The 12382-nt window shown below is 36.3% G+C and overlaps 1 pseudogene; it reads right to left on the reverse strand.

Moving 5' to 3' along the window:
• LOC120292568 overlaps nt 1–9522 on the reverse strand; it is a 10098-nt pseudogene extending 576 nt beyond the window's left edge.
• Between the last annotated feature and the right edge of the window lie 2860 nt (nt 9523–12382).

A 12382-nucleotide genomic window follows, 5' to 3' on the forward strand; every position in this document is an offset into this window, starting at 1 on the left:
CAAAATAACAAGTTCATGACTTTCTTAGCCCTTTTTAAAATATTAGTTGCTAGTTGACCATAATTTGGGCAATGCCTACAAACTATACTTAAGTGCTCACAATTTAGGATAATTTCCAAATAGACCCTTTTTCCCAAAATAAGAATGAGAAACTGACTTGCCTGCATCATATGCCATTCTTCAAATTCATCAAATATTTCCAGTCGCTCAATCCTAGTAATCAGAGAACCAGAAGGTGAAGTCACTCAAGAGTAACAGATAGAAAGAATTAAAAAGCTTCACACATCAAAACGAAGAGGAAAAAGTGCCTCATATGGTGAAAGAATCAAAGTGTGATCTTAATCCTTAAAAGAATAAGGCACTTCAGTGGTCTGGTGATGACAAAGATGGGACCTCAAGGCAAACCAAACAAAAGTCCTTCAAAGAGATGAAACTTTCTGCCCCACTAAAATGCCACGTCAGTATGCAAAGGCATGGCGTGCAAAAGCAGAAAGTTCACCCATTATATCCCTGTTTCAATATTTCAATATCTTAAACTGTCTGGAGTAATCATGATTTGTCACAAGAACAATACATTCTAAACGAGGACACAACACCATGCATAAAGTTGATTTCTAGCTACTCAATCAAGAGTCCCCAATCATAAGCGAGTATTTGTATCACTAGATTATATCAAAAATCGAAGTCAAACTACCAAAATATGAGAAACATTCATAACAAAGTGCTAATTTTCAATGCATGCAGAGGCAAAGTTAAGCTTGGCAACATCGCTAACACATAACTCAACAGCATAATTCACAAGAGTACACACTTCATAGGTAACCATATTTCGGGAAACACAAATAGATATCTACTAAGTTTCCAAATATTAGTTCAGAAAAGAATTGCTTATACAGACAATCTAAATGAAAAGCAGTTCCTGGTGTACAGACATGGTTAACCATATGAGGCAGCAATCTATCATCATTACAAAGAATAAGCTTTAGAAAATGAAAAGTACTAATTCAACATCCCTCCAAGCTACTAGCAAGAGGCACTAAATTCTACCCATTAGATTCATCCAAGCTTGCAATTTGTCTTTGTCATCCAACCAAACGGGCAATATCTGGCAATTACTCTTTCTTTAAGTATTGATCTCCAAATGGAAACAGAAGCAGAAGGAACTTTATCCAGAATTGCCAGACTGACACCCAGTAGTATTACCACTCAAGGAAAATTCCTAGGCTTAAATTAACCTAAGCACTTTATTTTCAATCACATATTCTGAGTTTGTTGCACGGAAAGGAAGTGCCTGTGCTTTTCGAGAATATAGTCATTGGTGAAATGTGAAAGCAGGCGATTTTCCTGAATATCGGGCCACAAACCTGCGCCTCTCTTGAGCTTCAATAAAACTGCTGTACACCTTGAGCATATCCACGCAGTGGCCTCTACAAGGATTTATGATGAAGTTAAAAGAGAAATAATTAGTAATCTGTTATTATGCACCAAAAGGGAATATAGTAAGCCTATTACAGAGGGCAAAAAAGAACTCAGAAAATAAATATGAAGTGAGGCTTATATGAAACTTTAAAAGTAAGTTTCATCTCTAGCTACACAAAATTGTGATATACTAAAAAAATTGGTAAATCATCAGGGAGAAAATGGCTTGTAACAAAAGAATCAACTAGAAGGATCAGGAGAAAGTAGCTTGTAAGTTTCACCAACTTTATTGTAAGCAGTTTTTTTTTCACATTGATTACTGCTTTTTTACCCATTCTGATTCTCTCAGTTTTGTAAACCCTGAAGATTGAGTTATCTCTGCTCCAACTTCATCACTTCTAATTGAATTATTCAAGCAACTCATACACTTTTTTGAAAAGGAAAACTAACACTAGATTTTGCATCCTCAAATAATAATAATCACTAAGCCAACTTTCTTGCAAAGTCATTATGAGTTCAGTACAAGATTCAAATTAGTTTGATTATTCTAATTTCACATTTATTAGTCAGTGGAACTAATCTGTTTTCTGCCTTGGCAGGTTTGATAGGTGCCCAAGGATTCTTAAGCAAAATGATTGTCAACATTTCTTCTCTGGGAATAACATATGAAGATACTCAAATTTTTCCCTTCATGATACACCGTCAGCAAAGGCTCTTCTGGTTTCAGTTTCATTCCTTGTATGAAGATTTACTTTAACATCTTGCTATGCTTTATAAGTCCAGTATAGAGGAACTCTGATTCAAGAAATCATAGCAAAAGAAGCCAACAGCAAAACTTGATAAAAGAAGATTTTGAACATTGAAGAGTTAATTACTCTTAGTCCTGGAAAAGATGATGTCAAAAGGAAATGGTTTGCAATAGTTTAAAAAACAAACACACACTCCAACCAACAGAATGATCTCGTGCAAGGCATGTTTTGATGTCGTTATTATCACTGCATACTTCAAAATAGACAAGTTTACCTATGCCTCACTGCACATAAATGTAACACAATCAGGAGAACAATTTTAAACTGAAAGATGTTGAGATATTTTATGAGTAGATTATTGTTCAGAGGCCACAAAAAAAGGCAATGAATTAAGTTCCTAAGAATCTGAAAAACAAATAAAATATACCTGCCAACCCAGGTCAATAAAGAGAGTTTCTTTTGCTGATAATGTTGGAGTAGCGTGTATTCCCAGAAGAGCACAGCCACGACTCTGTTTAATGTCAAAAGCGAATCTAACATCACCAATATGCAGGCAGCTTCTCGATATTTAAACCGCTTTACAATAGTTCTTCATAAGATTGACAGAATACTGCATCTTCAAGAAACAGTACCATCTTCATAAAAATTAAAGTCAACATAATTCCTTGTTATGGTACTTCTCTATGACTATCCATCACAAAGTCTAGCATTCCACTCTTAAATGGAAGTCAAAAAACAGTGGAAATGACTAAGATGAAGACTTCAGAAAATCTAAAACGAGACAGTGAGTTGGCACATAACAAAATAACAGAGACCAGCTCCTTCTCACATCAAGCATAATTTTACATGATAAAAGGACCAAAACTAAGCTGACATAATCTTGCATGCATCATCAACTATAAATATGTCTCGGCATTGAATTTGACTATTTGACTAGGTTAATGTTTGACCATGTCAGTGCCTGTTGGTACTTCTTAATGAAATCTTATTTATCATTCAAAAATAATTGACAGACAGTTCCATCTAGCAGATACCCATCTAGCTACAACTCTAAAGGCACTAATAATTCCAGCTATTGATACAAGTTCGATAGTTGCTTGCACATGCACCTACTCCTTTTGTCTATTGACCATGTCCAAAAATGCCCCACTTGAACAACGTTATGTTATTCTTATTCACGTCATCATCAGCTGCACACAGCTATCCAACAATTGCTGGTATTACACTACTTGGTAATTTTATCAATCCCAGTCATCCAACTTTTTAGCCCATATACACATATCTGAGGTTATTTAGAAGATCACTTCCAGCAAATGTATTCATGTAAATGGAAATGTCAAGGGTCGGAGATTTTCCTGTTTATCGTTCAGTTCCAAGACAAGGTAATATAATTGCAATACAACTTGATGATTTATCTGGCCTCTAAAAGCAAAGGCTCTAAGAGATGACCTCTAAATTTCTGATCATTTGCAGCCCAAAAGCATCATCTGGATGGATCTGTCAAATCACCAGTAAAATGATACATTGAAAAATTCATACTGTTAATAAAGACAAAAAGTTTCCCATATCAACTGATGAAACTTAAACGCCAAAAACAACAATAAACTAACAAAAGGCTGAAATGAGGAAGAAAAGGTAGCGAACCTGCTCATATAAGAAGAAAATTGCTGTTGAAAATGTTTTGAAGTCCAACCAGCAATGGACTGGCTTGACTCAGGAGCCAAGTATATCAAGACACATTCTGCAATTATAAAGGTCGGCAGGCTGACAACAACATCAGATTCAAATAGCTCAAAACTCCTGAATAAGCATGCAACTTAAGCCAAAGGCAAGTAGGGGTCTGCAGATAACAGTAGAACATCATATACTTCTGACAAACACAATCATCAGACAACGGCACATTTGAAGAAATGAAAAAGAGCCACTGCTAGTAATATCACATAAATCAATTTTAGTGAAGCATAAAGGGAATGCAAATGACCAATGTCATCAACTACAAAGAAGCAGATTATTGTGATCAGGACCTCACATGCATACCTTGGATCAATATTAGCCAATGAAATAATGTCATCCAACTTTGGTATGTCACGCAAGTCAACTGGAAGAAGCTTGTAATGTTCACTAATTACTTCTCCCTTTTCTACAAAAGTTAAAGCAAGCTTAAAATTATTAGACCAACCAAAAAGAACAAAATAATTAACACAATAAAATTTAGACAAATTTATGCATCTGAACATAAGAGGAACACTGATACAATGGATAGTAATGACAATGTGCTAGAACCATGAAAGAAGATTCTGCAATCCTCATATTGATAGGTATATATCGAGTCCTAGCAAGAACTTAGAACCCACACAAACTAGCATTTAATTGAAGCATCAAATATCAAAACTAAAACATGGTCGATATATGAAATTAATGGCATGACTAGTCAGCACAAGGGCACTAAATGTCACACAAAGAATTTTGTTATGGACTTCTTCCCATAACGCAAGGAATCAACCATCTACTTTCACAAGATCTTGTGCCACATGCATAGAGAAGGACTTCATTAATTTGATGGGTGTAGAGTATGAAGGGTGCCTAGAAAGGTTGATATTAATCTAGGCCTGATGGAAATCAGATAGCAATTGTTCTATCGACTAATTATGTATACAGGTTCTGCTCTGAAACTGACTCTTGTAAGAAAATGGTAAAAGTAGTACTTCACGTGTCATTAAGAAAAATGTGGGGATATATCCCGGAAAAGACACCAACCCATAACAGAAGTTTAGCCCAAGACATGCAGAAGTAAAGGTTTTACACCAGCTGCCGATCTAAAGCAATCTCTCTTCTAGAGGTATATTAGTCCTTTTAGCCTTAAAATGGTGTGACGCATAAAGTAAGACATATAGATTCCAAAAGCTACTTTAAATCAAAGAGGCAGATTACTAATACCTAATTCAGCACAATATCCATATAACGGATCAATCTGTGGTGCATTACTTAGCCAACAAATGTAGCAGTATGTAGTCAACTTTACATACTAAAATCAAAAAAATTATAAGAAATCGCAACAAAGAGAACCAATATCTGTATAACTAATCTATCTGCGGTGTCTTTTACTTCCATGTATCTTAAAGGAGAACCTCATGTGTCATTGAGAAAAAGGTGGGGACATCTCCTGGAAAGACACCAATCCATAACAGAAGTTTAGCCAAAGACACCCAGAGATAAAAGTTTTTACACCAGCTACTGATCTAAAGTAATCTCCCTTCTAGTGGTATTTTAGTCATTTTGGCCTTATAAAATTGGTGAGATGCGTAGTTACTCGCTCCAGTTCATAAATTATGACATATAAATTCCAAAAGCTACTTTAAATAAAAAGAAAGGGCAGACTACTAATACTTAGTTTGGCACAATATCTGTATAACTGATCAATCTGTGGTGCATCACTTAGCCAACAAATACAGCCAGTAAGTAATCAACTTTACATACTAAAATAAAAAAATATAAAAGAAATCGCAACAAAGGAATATTCTATCAGGCATATTGTGACTCAAAAGCACCTAAAATGTAGCGAGTCAGATATCAAAATGACCAAATGATGCCCTGAAAGATATCAAAATGCATGACCAAAAAAAAAAAAAAAACGATATCAAAATGATTCCTGAAAGTTGATTTGCTCAGAGTCAACTCTAATTAGAAGAATTTTATCAGTTCAACCAGATCAAGTGCTTTCCATCAGGGTCAAATTGGCAAAGGACCTAAAACATGAGAGCATCTATAAACTCCTTTCTCTCCCCTTCTTGACCTGCTTCTGAGTTAATTATGGACCAAATTAACTCTGTAACAGTATCCAGAAGGTGCAGGTTTAAGGAAAAATAATGTCTCTTAGCATAAGTAAGTACCATTATCTATAGCATGAAGCTTCCAGTAAAGAGGGTAGAAGAAAGCTTTAGTCTGTAAACATGATATACATGAAAAACAAGGTCTTCCCTCCATAACCAACTAAACCTTGATCATCTGCAATTGTACTTTAGACCAGGCAAGACCACATTTCTTAAGTCTCAAATCATATAGCAAACCAGTGCTATTGACGATATGATCTGTTGGAAACCAATAATTAAGTTTTCTCCAACAAGCAAAAACTACTAAAGTACCTCGTGATATATATGCCGTTGTCCCAATTTTCTCCCTCAACTGGCCATAGGTCTCAATAATGGCAGCCTTCTTACTAGTAACCTGAGAAATATAACGTTATTTTAATCCTTTCTCTCTTACATTAAATCATGAAAATCTCTTAATTGTAGAGAAGAACCTAATGCTGTTAATGGTAGCACAAATCAAGTAGTTTGGAAAAAAAATGGAAAAAAAAGAAAAAAAAGAAAAACATAGAGCAATTCTATCTCATATGCTAAGCATAATCCTCTCAAATCAGATCTGCTGCTGCTGTGAAAACCTTGACATAAGTCAACAAATAGTTTAGCCCTTGCACCAAAGAGCTACAAGCACATTTAAATTTGAAGCAGGATTTGAGGTCTCCAAATCTTACCTCCTTGAAATCCAATTCCACGTACAAATCTGGTGCTTTACCCTCATCCTGTCAAAAGAAAGTTCATGGCATCACAACTTAATAATTCAGAACAAATTTTTTTCTAAACAATAGAAACACAAATGATCTACAGAAAAGGAAAAGAATAACTCTTTGCCCACATACTTCTCAATCTCAATTACTTTCAAAATGCAAGACAGTCAGACATTAATAGCCAATTTTAGCAATTCACCCCCACCCTCAAAATATAAAGCACAACAGAAGATGCCCATTTATGAGGGAATAGACATCAACCCAAGTGATTTTGAGTCATAATATTGATTAAAACCGACATTAACTCAAGTACCTGCAATTGAAAGTACATTGTATCAAAGCCAGCTCAAGCGATAATATCTGTTTCTTAGTTCCTTTTTCTTCAGTATGTCTTTCACAATCAAGAAACTGGTATAGAAGCTTTCTTAAGGCAGCCCATCGAGCAAAATAACCTGAAAACATTGAAAAGTTAATGGTGGGTTAAGCCCATCTATAAGATTATAAGATCAGAAGGCCTTTAGGAGCCAGTTATTTAAAGACACAGAAGCAGCTTCTACATGTACATATCAATTCTGCATATCTCTTACCTCGATTTATTATGGGGGATCTTCTCACAGGCTTCCTAACAAATAAGTGTATATAATCATCCTGCATGTACCCCTTTTTCACACATGACCTGCAACACAAGCCCCAAGAAAACATGAAATTTCTCAGAATATCTTTTCCTCCAGCCATAGAGCTGTGATGACAATTAGAACCAATTATCATTTTCTTTTCTTTTCTTTTTTTTTTTTTTGGGGGGGGTGGGGGGCACCAGGGTCAATCATATTATAGAATAACAGGTAGCACTACAAAAATTTGGAGAGAGCAAGAGATTCCATTCAGGTATTATAGACATCAAATTTATGTTAATCTCCATCCAGTGTAGAAAAAAGATTTCATGATAGCCCTACGTAGGTTGTCGAGCCAAGAACACTTTATTGGTCAAGGGTTGAGTCTTTCCATATTTTCATAAAAACACATCATTCTTGTAATCAAGACATTGGAAGGGGAATAATGTCCAAATTCTTCTGCATTTTAAAGTTGTAGCCAATCTTTTTCTGAACAGCTATTCTTTAGGCCCTCCCAATAATTCTATTTCTTTAATAATATCATACTTTTTTTATGTAAAGGCTCAACCCTTTGTCACTGAATGGTGAAGTGATACATCATGCTAACTAGACAACTATTTAACTTAACAACGGTGATAATCAGTATATTACTTGACATTGGATAACATGACCATTAAATGATAATTCATCCCAGACTTAAATTAAGGGACAAAACTAAAACAAACCATTTCATAATAAATTTGTCAGGGCAAGTTTCTAACCCTACATCCTTGATATGGTGTAAAAAGTTGAACAGTGTACACTAACTATTGGTCAGCCACATCAAAGTCCCTCATCAAAGCTCTGTAATATTAGGGTTGAGACAGCGTACTTCGATTTGGTTTCAAGTCCAAATCAAACCAAAACACATTAATACGGTTCAAAAAATTGAAATTGCCAAGCAAAATTGAAGTTTGGAACCAGACCAAACCAAATTTTGCAGTTCAGTTCGGCTCCAAACTGAACCAAATGATGCTTTTCTATTGTTTTCTTCAGCTAGTTAAAGCTGATTCACCACACGCTCTCCAAGTATGAATAACAAGCAAGAACACTATAAAACATCGACATGTCAAGTTTATCCAGCTGGTTGACAAGTAAGCATTAAAGATCCTCCAACCAAAGCAATTAAAAAACCTATTTTAATTGGGTTCTTCCATCAAATATGATCTCAAGTGTAACAACTCAAAAGGGACAATACAACTAATCCCAAAAAAGAGAGAAACGACAAAAAAGGTTATGTCTACGACAAAATCAAAACCAAATCAAACTGCTTAAAATGGGTCGCTTTAGTTCACGAGCAGCATTTCTAAAAAGCCCTCTCGAACCGAACCGAACCATGTAAAGCAGATTGGTTTGGTTAGGGGTTCAGTTCAATGGTTTGCACGATTTCCGGCTTCGAATGGACAACAAGTACAAAATCCTCAGTGTCAACCAAAGTATTCGAAAAATTACAAATTTGATATACGTCGAAATTTCGAGGCTGCCCATGAAAGAATATATTACATCGACGATACTTAGTATTAAAATCCCTCGAGAATAATTCGACAAAACCCTCATAGGACGACCGAATCACCCATCGAATCATCAAAAGAAAGCGCATTCCTCACCAACACACACAGCCTCCCAATCATTCCACACAAGCGAAGGAGCAACGCCGAACGTCTCGCTCGCGAAAAACCTCAGCCTACGCCATCGCCAACGACAGCGGCGACCCGCCAACGTCCCCAAGGGGCACCAAAACTGTCATCGAAGGAAAAAAAAAAAAGAAATTTGCCCCATGCCCATTTCATCTCAACCGATCCCGGCACAGCCATCGACGAATCCCGTCTATTTCAACTCATTCTTTCGTTGCATTAGAGCTCCGAACGAAAGGAGACCGAGAGAACACCGTCGACTTCCATCCCGAACATCGAAGATCCTACTCGATCGGTAACAGCTGCGGTTGCAGAGGAAATTGGAAAGAGAGAGAGCGGAGGAGGGAGGAGGAGCGTACAGTTTACTGGCGGAGGCGTCGTCGTTGGTGGCCTGAACCGCCGCGCGGTTGCTCTGCGAATCCGCCATCTCTCCTCCGCGCTCCGGGGCTCGGCGAGTGCGCACGTCTTGAGCGAAAGGCGTCGTCATTTGTTTTTTTTTTTTTCTTTACATTCTGCCCAATTTATTTGGTCTTCCAAAATTACTATGGTTAATAACTTAATATCACAATATCTTATATTATTACATTTACAATAAATTCACTGCAAACTAATTTTTTGACCATAAAAAACCTTAAACTGCTATAATAAATTTATTAGAAGAAATTTTTAATCATCAAAATCTTCATATTTATGCATTTGTGATAAAATTACCATATATTAATTTTCGTTAAATTAAATAAATATTATGAAAACAGTAAATTAACACATTGGTGACAAATGGAAGGTAAAGCCTTAAAATAAAACTCTAGATAAGATAACTTTTATCATATCCGATGTTTAGAGTAACACAAAATATGATTATAGTCGGATATGGTTCAAATATAAAAATCTCATCTCAAAAATGAGATAAACCAGAATAAGATAAGTAAAATCTAGAAAAAAAATTAAAAAATTAAAAACTAAATTTCAGAATATCAACAAAAGCTTCCGCTATCCTTTCAGCTTTTGCCCTTTCTTCCCATCGTCTCTCTCCTTCCTCTTCTTCGACTTGATTCTTCTCTGCTCATAGTCGCGATTCACCCACCACGATTTGATTCTTCTCTGTTCATAGTCACGATTCACCCACCACCACATGAAGACAAGAAAACTATGAAAAATTCCTCCAAATCCACTCTGCTCTACTTCCACTGGTGATCAAGCTTTTGATTCTGGTCTGGATTTTTCGTGCCCACGTACAGAGAAGAAGCTAGGGACAATCCACCATGTACGGGAGGAGCCTCCTTGTTAGTGTCTTCAATTCCTCTTTTTTATTTTTCTTTCTTTCTTATTTTCACCGTTCTTATCACGCCCTTCAAAATCTTGCTTGCAAATTGACATCTTGACTTGTTAAGGATGTAATTACAATCGATGAAGAGTTGATGCCGATGGATTTAAAGATGAAGAGGCCTTCTCTCGTGGTAGCCCACACATGAGGCGGTCTCGCTCGCTAAACGGGTTACAAGAGAAGGAGCTTCCTCCGGTCGACAGTGAAACTGTGAAGGCGTGAAGAGTAGAGGAGGTACTAGGATGAGCAGAGAAAAATTTGGAAATGTACTAGGATGATCAGAGAAAAAATTGGAATTTTTTTAAAGATTTTCAAAATTATACAATCCAAGTTATACCAAACACATGCTAGGATGTTTTACAATCAAGAGGATACCTTATTCTATTCTATCCCAATTCAAATCCAAATGATCAAATGGAGCTTAAACTAATATATTTGTCAATTGACACATGTCATTCAATTCAATAATTTAATGATATAATTTAATGAAAATAAAGAAAAATAGTAAATTTGTCACTAGTGTACCAACTTTGTATTTTTTGTGGCACTAACTCTAGATTAACATGAATTTTTTTTTTTTTTTTTTGAGGAGTTCGTGTTGCCTCTTATGTTGATCATCTGCATCTTTAGGTTTGCAAAATTAATAAATGACTTGAAAAATATAATTACTTGTTTCACCTGAAATAATAAGTGAATTAAAACCGTTTTCTATCGTCCATAATAAATTATATCCAGTTATCTTTGTGGATGACAAAAATATTCTTCATTTTGTCATTTTTGTAAACGGTAATCCTAGTTGATTTTTCCAAGAAAGGGATGATGAGTAAACATTGATAATTGGATCGTGTTGAGGACGTCAGGCCATGAAAGAGATGTTAGCTGCAATGATGCTACGAAGCCGTTCGATGAAATTTTACACTGGGAAGCTATGAAGCCGTTCGTTGAATTTTCCCAAAAAGGGGTGTCAAGGCCGTGGGAAAGATGGTAGTCGCGGTAGCAACGGCAACGGTGGTCGGGATAGCCGTCGAGTGTCGATTCGTTACAATTTCCCTAATCTGGATGACACCATCCGACGACTTCATCCATGACGGTTTCGTGGAAATTCACTTGGCTGATTCTCATGGCAACGTGCTCGTTGGGGGCGGGGAAGGCACACACGTCATGGACGATGTTCTAAGAAGTATCGTGGATGTGCAAAGGATTTGGTTTTATGAAATGAGGAAGACAAAATGGTTCAATAAGTCAAGAAGAAGAGACCCTGCAGAGAGACCGGGCCATTAAATTCTTCTTGTTTTGTTTTTTGCTTGATATCTTTCCTTTCGAGTTGCGCGTGGAAGGACAGAAACTTCAAAGAAATAGATGGATTTGGCTTTTCGAAAACTATTTTCCGAACAAAAACAATCATTTATAGAGTTTGGCCCAAGATCTCTATAACCAGAACAAAAACATGCATAATTGAGTAGAAAGATTAACGCACCTATTTTGGGATTCATCGAAAATAAAGCAGAAGCAGAAAAGGGATTACCCACATATCAAGGGGATTCATGCATCAAGTCTTTCTCCTTTATTGCCCTCCGTATCACTAGCTTAATGAGGTGGCCCCCTCACGTTTAGCGTTAGGTAAACGCTTCTTAGGTGAGGATACATGTGAGAATTATAGTTAAATGAGAGACTTAAGCACTATTTATAGAGTTTCCAGTTCGTCCCCCTCATTACGGGCCAGACTCAACTCAGCCCACACTAGCCAGCCTATATTAGACTAATTAAAAAACCTTCTATCTCACTTTAGACCAATCTTGTTTTACGGTAACCGTAAAAATAGTAAATTACAATATCAATTAATTTAGTCAACATTAGGAAAACTCTTACATTCTCCCTCTTGGACTATATTAATTGAAATCGTACCGTATGTGTGCACATTTGGTCTAGAGATAATTCTTAATAGTCAATCCTATCCTATAAAGTCTTAAACACCGAATCATGGCGGTAATTACATATATACACACAGAGCCTTCCATGGTCACAAATGCTCTCAACTT

This window comes from Eucalyptus grandis, chromosome 4 (assembly GCF_016545825.1).
Source record: "Eucalyptus grandis isolate ANBG69807.140 chromosome 4, ASM1654582v1, whole genome shotgun sequence".
NCBI classification, from domain to species: Eukaryota; Viridiplantae; Streptophyta; class Magnoliopsida; order Myrtales; family Myrtaceae; genus Eucalyptus; species Eucalyptus grandis.